At 42.3% G+C, this 10,318-nt stretch overlaps 1 pseudogene; it reads left to right on the plus strand.

The window, feature by feature from the left end:
• The first annotated feature begins 1,081 nt into the window (after positions 1-1,081).
• Positions 1,082-1,199, plus strand: LOC124623304 (annotated as a pseudogene).
• The last annotated feature ends 9,119 nt before the right edge of the window (positions 1,200-10,318 follow it).

The following is a 10,318-nucleotide window of genomic DNA, read 5'->3' on the forward strand; positions in this document are numbered from 1 at the left end:
TTGGCAGTACCAGTAGTTTTTCATCCCAGCGCTCCACGCCGGCAGTCCCGGCCCAATTCGTCCCGGTCTCCACCAGCAGCATCTCAGCCGTCATACGCCGGCTGTACAAGCCCGGTAACGTCCCAGGTCTTCACGATGCTGCATATCATGCCTCTGCCTATCGTCGTGCAAGAAAATCTCTGGCAATGTCGCGGGAGAGACATCTCTGTTGGATGTTGTTTTTTGGATATTCATGCAAGGACATTGTAATTGGGTTTCATTTTGTTAGTAAAGTTATTCTTTTAAAAGTGTATTCAATCAATCGTCAGTATGAGGATACTTCAGTGTGGAATAAACACATGAGGCTATTCCAACGTGACGAAAAAAAAAATTACCTGTGATAGATCAGACGGATTTTTATGCCTATATGCTTTCTTTTGCAAATATCTTAATCACTCCCGTGGCAGAAATACGCAATATACGGTGTTTATACGGGTCGGCAATGAGCTCGACGTCGACAGAACTGAACCTCTCCAATCTGATGTACTTACTCGTGGTTGACACGTTACAATTTGGTGGTGTATATTGAAGCCGGGTCCTACAGTTACTCGCAGGTACGAAATTAATAAACTTGGAAAAGTGATACGGCGATGCACATGCGTAATAGCGTAATGGTGTGCATAGGCCGGAGACGTCTCAGCGTCCCAGGCTGCGTCACGGGAGGCATAAGTCCTCAGAAGGGATGTGTTTCTCATCCGGGAGCAGGCCAAACGTTTTGTCTGCACGCTCTGACACGGCAAACTACATCTGGCGGAACATAAAGTGTTCCTCATTTTGATTCGCAACTGCGGCGCTCTCCAGAGGCAGTTTTTGGCAGTATCTGCGGCGAAAATCACACTATTTCTTTATGAAAATGGAAGCTGCAAATTACACTGCCCAACAGTGGATTGTTTGCAGAAACGAAAGTAGGCAGGGAATACAGTTTAAGATGCGCTGAACACTAACATCACGAATAAAATTGTCTCCTTGGATAGGGTTGCAAGTAAGTTGGAACACGCAAACTGTGATAAATGACAAATAAAATCGCGTCTGGTTTTTACATGCCAACGGTCTTGTCGCAGTGGTAACACCGGTTCCCGTCAGATCACCGACGTTAAGCTCTGTCGGGCTGGGCTAGCATTTGGATGGGTGACCATCCGATCTGCCGAGCGCTGTTGGCAAGCCGGGTGTACTCAGCGTTTGTGACGCAAACTGAGGAGCTACTTGACAGAGAAGTAGCGGCTCCGGCCTCTGAAACTGACATACGGCTGGGAGAGCGGTATGCTGATCACATGCCCCTCCACATCCGCATCCAGTGACGCCTGTGGGCTGAGGATGACACGGTGGCCAGTCGGTACCGTTGGGCCTTCATAGGCTGTTCTGGAGGGCCTTAGTTTAGTTTCTGGCTTCTACATTCGACAATGCTCACTTGACTGGATGTTGCGTACATGACTTATGGAGTAAAGCGGTATTACCATATCGTACGGAAAGCACGCACTTCACTCACTTACGGCAGACGATCCCTTGTCGCCGGCCGCTGTGGCCGAGCAGTTCTAGGCACTTCAATCCGGAAGAGCGCTGATGCCGCAGTCGCAGGTTCGAATCCTACCTCGGGCATGGATGTGTGTGATGTCCTTAGGTTATGGTTGGTTCAAATGGCTCTGAGCACTATGGGACTCAACTGCTGAGGTCATTAGTCCCCTAGAACTTAGAATTAGTTAAACCTAACTAGCCTAAGGAGATCACAAACATCCATGTCCGAGGCAGGATTCGAACCTGCGACCGTAGCGGTCTTGCGGTTCCAGACTGCAGCGCCTTTAACCGCACGGCCATGTCCTTAGGTTAGTTAGGTTCAAATGGCTCTGAGCACTATGCGACTTAACTTCTGAGGTCATCAGTAGCCTAGAACTAATTAAACCTAACTAATCTAAGGACGTCACACACATCCATGGCAGAGGCAGGATTCGAACCTGCGACCGTAGCGGTCACGCGATTCCAGACTGAAGCGCCTAGAACCGCACGGCCACACAGGACGGCGGTTAGTTAGGTTTAAGTAGTTCTAAGCCTAGGGGACTGATGACCTCAGATGTTAAGTCCCATAGTGCTTAGCGCTATTGGAACCATTTGATCCCTTGTCATAATGCCTTTGCGTGTAGCTCTTATGGAGTACCGTAAGTGTGAAATGTAAACATCTTATTTACTTGTATAACTGAGCAAGGAGACAATTTTAACCTTGGTATGGGTGTTCGCGGTAGCTAAATCTATGAAGTACAGCTGCTTTCGTTTCTTCAAAAAAATGAAAAGTGGAAGTTTGAGGATCAGAATTAGCTGCATTAACCCATTAGTGGTGGTCGAAGAAGGGTGGAGAACGAAGATGATTCTCAACTCGCTGATGGCTTGAAAAGCAAGTTACCAGTACTACAAAATACTCTGCAACCAACTTGGAGAAGTAGTCTTAGGAGATATTCGTTAATTCATTTGAATCTCCAATTCATTATCGCTTCTACATTTAATGCAGTTAAAATATTCTGTCTAATATCAGTTTTCGCATGCGTAATATTCCTATTCTCGATGTTGTTCGAACTACCACCACTCTAAGGTAGCGTATTTCAAACAGATCTCAGTACTGGAATTCATTTCGTGATTTCATTCGAATAGAAAACTAATTTTTTTTCGAAATCGCTCACCATCACTGAAAAAGATATTTAACGGCGAGACACAAACATGAGGCAGTCTATAGAAACTAACAGATAGGTTTGCACCCTGAGGTGGAAAAGAGAGAGAGAGGGAGAAAGGGAGACAGAAGTCATGGGATAGCGACACGTACAGTCATGCTCAAAAGTATCCGAACGACCTAAATTGCATTTCACCTGATTCGCATGCAACCCACATACCGCAGCTGTCTAGCAGGTCCTCTAATCGCCCCTCGGTACAGTCGTTGGACTATTGAAAATGGTTCCAACAAGTCACCACTAGAAAACACTGGCATGTATCGCAATAACTCAAGATGTAAAGTAATACCACGATACTACAAATATGAGGGAACACCTTTTCACAGATAAGACTGTCCTTAAGGCTTGTAAGCTCACATTTATTACAATAAATGACATACCTGAAACGTTACATCTCTCATTAGTACGTCAGATAGGTAATGCACGTAGTAAGTTCGTCATATTCATGATTTCCTCTCCAGAGTAACATACCGAACTTATTATTTAACACAAAATGACATTAAAAATTTCAGTTATTCACGAGCAGCTAGTTGAGAATATGTATGAAATTCAAATGACACGACGAACCGTCTCGTTCTGTATATGGATTCAAACCCAGGTCATGCAGACAAAGCAAAGATTCCGTGACTGACGGAAACTAACAGTCATTCCTGATTAGGCATACAAAGAGTGATGTACCTCGATATTAGACAGTATAAGTTAGCAAATATCAACTTTAAATTACATAACGCAAACATTTTTAACTGACGCGAATTCCTACCCAGCATCTATTGTCCCTGTTAACGAACTACGAGAGATGTTAAATATTGCTTCTTCACAACTAACTTACTTGAAATGCCGTGAGCTAAAGCTTTGTGTTGGACAGGGATTCGAACCCAGAACCTGATCGGATTGATACTGAAGCACAATCAGCTGTGATACATCGGATTTTCTCGGCAGTAGCTAGATGTTTTAACTGAAATGACGAGACGAAACATTAAGTTTTTCCTTCCCAGGACTCCAACCCGGCACCTATCGCTGTTATATTCTAGAGAAAACGAACGTTAAAAATGGGTTTGTTGCACCAGCAGCGACATGTGAGCATGTTTGAAATAATATGACAAAGAGTTCAGTGCTGACTGGGAACAGAGCCCCACACAAAGAGACATCAGCTACCGAATTTTTCTCCACCAGCAGCTCGGAATAACATCATGGACTTCCAGTGATCTCGCAAATAGTTCTGTGTCTCACTGGGAGCCAAAAACGTCACATATCGAAAGTGTTGACAACGAACGAAAATACATTAAAAATCAAAATTATTATCCACCAGCAGATAGGTGTTCTCATGCTAAAGCTTGATAATACATAATGAAATCTTTAGTGTCGGGCCAGGATTCGAACCCATTCACGCGCAATATGTGGAGATGTTGAGGATCTGCAGTTTTGAACAAACAACAAATTGTAGACGAGTTGTATTGTCACGAAGGGATCAAATTCCGCGTTAAGGGCGGTCTGAGTTGCATTCCCAGTTCAGAACCAATTTTATCGACATACAGAAGCTCAGATAATAGATGGAATAAGTGTCCTGTGAACCTACATAGCGTTTGTTTCGTCACTAGAAATAAATAACAAGTATACGAAAGGTTACTGGTGATAGAGTTTCTACGTGTCGCCACTCCAGACTTTATTTTGGTTCAACCTAACGTCTACTTGGTAGAGAAGGAATATCATTTTTAATGTGAATTTCAGACCACACTGCCATTATATCTTCTTCATTTGGTGTAGCCAGAAGAGAATGGAATCTGTCTCTCCCTATCTAAAATTATTGACAGAAGTTGGAATCGAGCCCATACCATAGATATATGAACCTATCATCAGTCCAGCGGACCACCAAATCCTCTGCCGCTCATTTTTCTATCGTAACGCCGTTGCGTCACACTGTTTGAGAATTCTGACACACAGGCTCCCTGTAGTAATTTGAAGCATGTTCATTAAATTCGTTTACATACCGAATCACCATGAACTAGCTGCCTCGGCTACCCAGTCCTTACATTCGACTCTATTTTGTAATCACCGAAATACAATCACGTAACTGCCACCTACACAGAACTGCCGACAGCGTAGGATGCAGAAATTTGAATAGGAAGTGTTCCTTTCCACTTGAGCTACTCTATTGCGCTATGTGTTTGTTGAAAACGTCCTGCAGTGCAAAAGAAAAGGTATAACTGTTTGTCTCTCTTAAGTATAGACCCAGCCATATGCAATACCTCACAGCGCTGTGGAATGCTGGAGTTCTGGAGGAACTGTTTTTGAGTTCTGGAGCTGTCGTAGCTATGTGCCAGCTAGTAGCGTAAAGGTAAGTGTTGTGACCCGTAGATAAGATGTCATGAGTTCCAGTACATTCATTGCTACATTTTTTAAAAAGCAATTCTGTCTTCTGAAGTTATCAACGTAATGGAACTTGTAACATAACTCCCTTCATTTCTCAACCCAAAATAGTCGCATGTGGAAAAAGGGCTAATTTCAGCGGCATTTTGTTCTTTTCAGATTTAATAGACAACCAGGCATGATGCATATCGAAACTTTTGTGTTATGTATAGGGAGAGCGCATCGTGCCAAAATACGTCGGAAAAGTATTTTCTACATTAGCTGTCGTCTGGTAGTGGCATTTTATTCGTCTTCAAACCTTCTTTGACAGCTTTAACTCAGAACAAGTTTTCTACGTGCATCTAATCAATAAACTGCATGTGCGTTTTCAGACTGTTATAGGTAACAGCAGAGAATTCGCATATATCGTTGATGATTAATTTCTCTCTCATGTTTACTGTTGTTTTATCAACACAAGGAAACCTTACGGAAATTGTGAGCTGTATTATAAGAAATGAAATATAACTACCCACGATAACCTTACGACGAAAGTCTGTTTTAATAAAACTGAGTATCTGTACACAAGCGTGCCTCTATCGGGACGAATTAGTAAAATACTACTCACTTAGATTTTGATTGGGTCTGTGTTTAATTGGTATGCTGCGTCATACTCAAGAGGTATGCAAATGTGGCATTTCATAAATAAAGTTATGTATTCCTAGAAACCCAAAATTTGCTTGTCAGCAGCGGAAAGAGGCGTTACTTGTTGTGCAGCATTGTAAGTTTTTCTTCATTGTACTATGAGCCAAAAGATTTGTCTTGCGATTTCCTTATCGATGTTTGACCTGGCTGCTTGTAGCTCTTTCACTGAAGGGATAAAAAGGCTAGTGTCAGTGAGACTGTAACTGCGAAACATAACAGACGCTTTTTCACAGGTCAGCACGTTACCACAGAGCTAACGAAGATGTATGTGTCTTACCTTTATCTTACGAGAACAATAGTGGCTAGAACTCGTAAACCGCTATTTATAGGACGAGATTAGTTGCGATTTCCACGTGCAACGACTTTTCTGGGCTGAAAACCGTAAATTTACAATCTATTGTGACACCTCATGCGATAATAACTCGGATTATTTAGTGGAAATGACAGGTAAACTCAAATGAACGTTGAGGCTTAAGTCCGTGCACACCAGCAAGTAACTCGTCGATCACAGAGTTGCCAAACATACGTTGCCTTGTTGCCAAATCTCAGTTACAGTACCAGCAGGAAGAAGACGATCCGATGTGATCCTACAGCGGGCTGGGAAGTGACCATAGCTGGTGTCTCAAAGACGCGGCTGCTACGGCCTGGAATACGTAATGCGTCTGATTCGCATTTCTGTAACTAGGTTTAGGGACTGGAGCGTAGTTACTAATAATACTCAGAACTGACTATAAACTAAGCATCATACATCAGTAACTCTCATAGATGTTTTTATGTTTCTTTCGTACGTGTACTCAAAACTAAGAAACTCATTCGCAGACGTTTTCGTGCCTCGCCGATAGTCGAGCACGACAAACAAATAAAAGTAAAAAAAGAATGTGTGTGTGTGTGTGTGTGTGTGTGTGTGTGTGTGTGTGTGTGTGTGTGTGTATGTGACAGAGAGAGAGAGAGAGAGAGAGAGAGAGAGAGAGAGAGAGAGAGAGAGAGAGAGGCAGAGAGAGAGAGAGAGAGAGAGTGAGAGACTGACAACAGTAATGTGCTTATACTGACAACCTGACTGTTCGTTTTACGGTTTTTGTGCCTCCCTTGCTATTAAGAGTGAAACAAGTCGTAGACAGATTTCATGGTCACCACTCAACAACATTAAAGCATTTTACATGCCAGTTCTAAGCAAAGAAGGGAAAGCAGAAAGGTGGAAGGAGTATATAGAGGGTCTATACAAGGGCGATGTACTTGGGGACAATATTATGGAAATGGAAGAGGATGTAGATGAAGATGAAATGGGAGATATGATACTGCGTGAAGAGTTTGACAGAGCACTGAAAGACCTGAGTCGAAACAAGGCCTCCGGAGTAGACAATATTCCATTGGAACTACTGACGGCCGTGGGAGATCCAGTCCTGACAAAACTCTACCATCTGGTGAGCAAGATGTATGAAACAGTCGAAATACCCTCAGACTTCAAGAAGAATATAATAATTCCAATCCCAAAGAAAGCAGGTGTTGACAGATGTGAAAATTACCGAACTATCAGCTTAATAAGTCACAGCTGCAAAATACTAACACGAATTCTTTACAGACGAATGGAAAAACTAGTAGAAGCCAACCTCGGGGAAGATCAGTTTGGATTCCGTAGAAACACTGGAACACGTGAGGCAATACTGACCTTACGACTTATCTTAGCAGAAAGATTAAGGAAAGGCAAACCTACGTTTCTAGCATTAGACTTAGAGAAAGCTTTTGACAATGTTGACTGGAATACTCTCTTTCAAATTCTAAAGGTGGCAGGGGTAAAATACAGGGAGCGAAAGGCTATTTACAATTTGTACAGAAACCAGATGGCAGTTATAAGAGTCGAGGGACATGAAAGGGAAGCAGTGGTTGGGAAGGGAGTAAGACAGGGTTGTAGCCTCTCCCCGATGTTGTTCAATCTGTATATTGAGCAAGCAGTAAAGGACACAAAAGAAAAATTCGGAGTAGGTATTAAAATTCATGGAGAAGAAATAAAAACTTTGAGGTTCGCCGATGACATTGTAATTCTGTCAGAGACAGCAAAGGACTTGGAAGAGCAGTTGAATGGAATGGACAGTGTCTTGAAAGGAGGATATAAGATGAACATCAACAAAAGCAAAACAAGGATAATGGAATGTAGTCTAATTAAGTCGGGAGATGCTGAGGGAATTAGATTAGGAAATGAGGCACTTAAAGTAGTAAAGGAGTTTTGCTACTTGGGGAGCAAAATAACTGATGATGGTCGAAGTAGAGAGGATATAAAATGTAGGCTGGCAATGGCAAGGAAAGCGTTTCTGAAGAAGAGAAATTTGTTAACATCCAGTATTGATTTAAGTGTCAGGAAGTCATTTCTGAAAGTATTCGTATGGAGTGTAGCCATGTATGGAAGTGAAACATGGACGATAAATAGTTTGGACAAGAAGAGAATAGAAGCTTTCGAAATGTGGTGCTACAGAAGAATGCTGAAGATTAGATGGGTAGATCACATAACTAATGAGGAAGTATTGAATAGGATTGGGGAGAAGAGAAGTTTGTGGCACAACTTGACCAGAAGAAGGGATCGGTTGGTAGGACATGTTCTGAGGCATCAAGGGATCACCAATTTAGTATTGGAGGGCAGCGTGGAGGGTAAAAATCGTAGAGGGAGACCAGGAGATGAATACACTAAGCAGATTCAGAAGGATGTAGGTTGCAGTAGGTACTGGGAGATGAAAAAGCTTGCACAGGATAGAGTAGCATGGAGAGCTGCATCAAACCAGTCTCAGGACTGAAGACCACAACAACAACAGAGAGTGCGGAGTGGAGCAGACGTTGTCGGCAGAAGGCGAGACAATGCAGTGCCTCAGCCCCCGCCGGTAGGCAATAAACGGCTCTCAAGGGACTAAGACGCACGCGGTGTTCAGAAGCAGATGGTCGACAAAGATTCTCTTTCGCTAAAACATTGATGAACCAAACTATTATTACCAGTGTGACAGAAAGCGAAATATATTGTAGATTCACTTGAATTAAACTCATAGCTTCAGCACCGAGAGGTAAGGGACGATAAAAATTTTGTCGATGTGTGCTTTCGGTCGCCAGACGTCATATTACCTAGTCTCGCGTTTTACCTCAAGACTACGGTCGTAGTTAAGAATAATGTACTAAGATTAAGTCAAGACTTCCTCTGGAAAGTGCCGCAGTCCACAATGTTGCCAGATCGAGCATATTGCCAGACACAGGATTCTGAGAGGAGCACGACTCTATTGTCCACCATACGTGAACGACTCGGTGGTTAATTTTTTGCTCTAAGACTATCTACAACAGATATTGCACGCTGAAGAGGAAAAGGATTAAAAAACAAAAGTAGTTTATGAGAGCAACGTTAACTATAGCTTTTGAAGTATTCATAGTATTGTTTACGTCTGTGTAAGGATACACAGTCTAGCTTCAATGTTATAAACTCGCCTAAGTTTGCGGATGAACTCAGACTTAGGTTGATAATCATGTTGAATATTTAGCAGTACTTACCCATTGGTGTTAAACACGTTTTCAAACCTATGATTCCCACAGCTACAGGAACACTACTTGTGATACCTCTTAGAAAAAATACTTATGCAGTGCTATCAGACGAAAAGATCAACCTGACACAAACGGTGTGAACTTTGTTCTACAACCTTTGTACCTGGTTAAAGAGCTTTTCCTATTTGAGACATACGTGCATGTTGCTGCTTGAGACGATTTAAGAAGAAAACTAAATTCCTTCAGCTACGACAATGTTTAAAGAAATCGTCTTAACGGCACTAAATCGTGGTTTGTGAATCATTTACCGGCCGTACTCTGCCACATATCGCTGGTTGGAAGGCAAAAAGCTTACAAATTTCGCAGAAGGAAAAGGGGGACGAAATGTCTCCCACTGGAAGCTCATGTTTTATTTAAATTATTACAAAATCAGGTAAAACGAACAGTCAGGTTGTCAGTATAAGCACATTACTGTTGTCAGTTTGATGTTGCACTGCCCAGGGCCTGTAATGATGAAGGGCCCGTTTAGGTCAGGCATATTGTAGACAGAAGTGGTAGAGAGAGCACCACTAAATTCTACAATCCGTATGCATTGTATACACACAGAAATTACGGTTACAGTGTACTTATGGAGCCAAATCAGTGAATTGCGAATTTTCCGGTGAGAAAGAACACTGGCAAACAGTCTTCCCTACATTAGGTTACTTAATCTGGTGTCACTCTGAGCTGCAATTTATGGTCAGTGACTAAGTGTAAGGTCAATGAGTCGGATGCGAGTTTTGCAACTGTGAAACACTTTCTTACATTACAGAAGCGAATATTAAATTTGAGCTAATATTGCGAAAATTTTGTACTTGGATAGCTTAGAATGAAAATCTTTCTGTTTATTGCAAAGGAAAACAATTTTCTAAAACATTGTCTGACATACACAACTTGAAACAGGTCATGTCGACCAAATCATATGGAAGAACTGGCAGCGACGTATATCGGAAGGCAGGAAGATCTCTTAC

The sequence above is a fragment of the Schistocerca americana genome, chromosome 7 (genome assembly GCF_021461395.2).
Source record: "Schistocerca americana isolate TAMUIC-IGC-003095 chromosome 7, iqSchAmer2.1, whole genome shotgun sequence".
In the NCBI taxonomy this organism is placed as follows: Eukaryota; Metazoa; Arthropoda; class Insecta; order Orthoptera; family Acrididae; genus Schistocerca; species Schistocerca americana.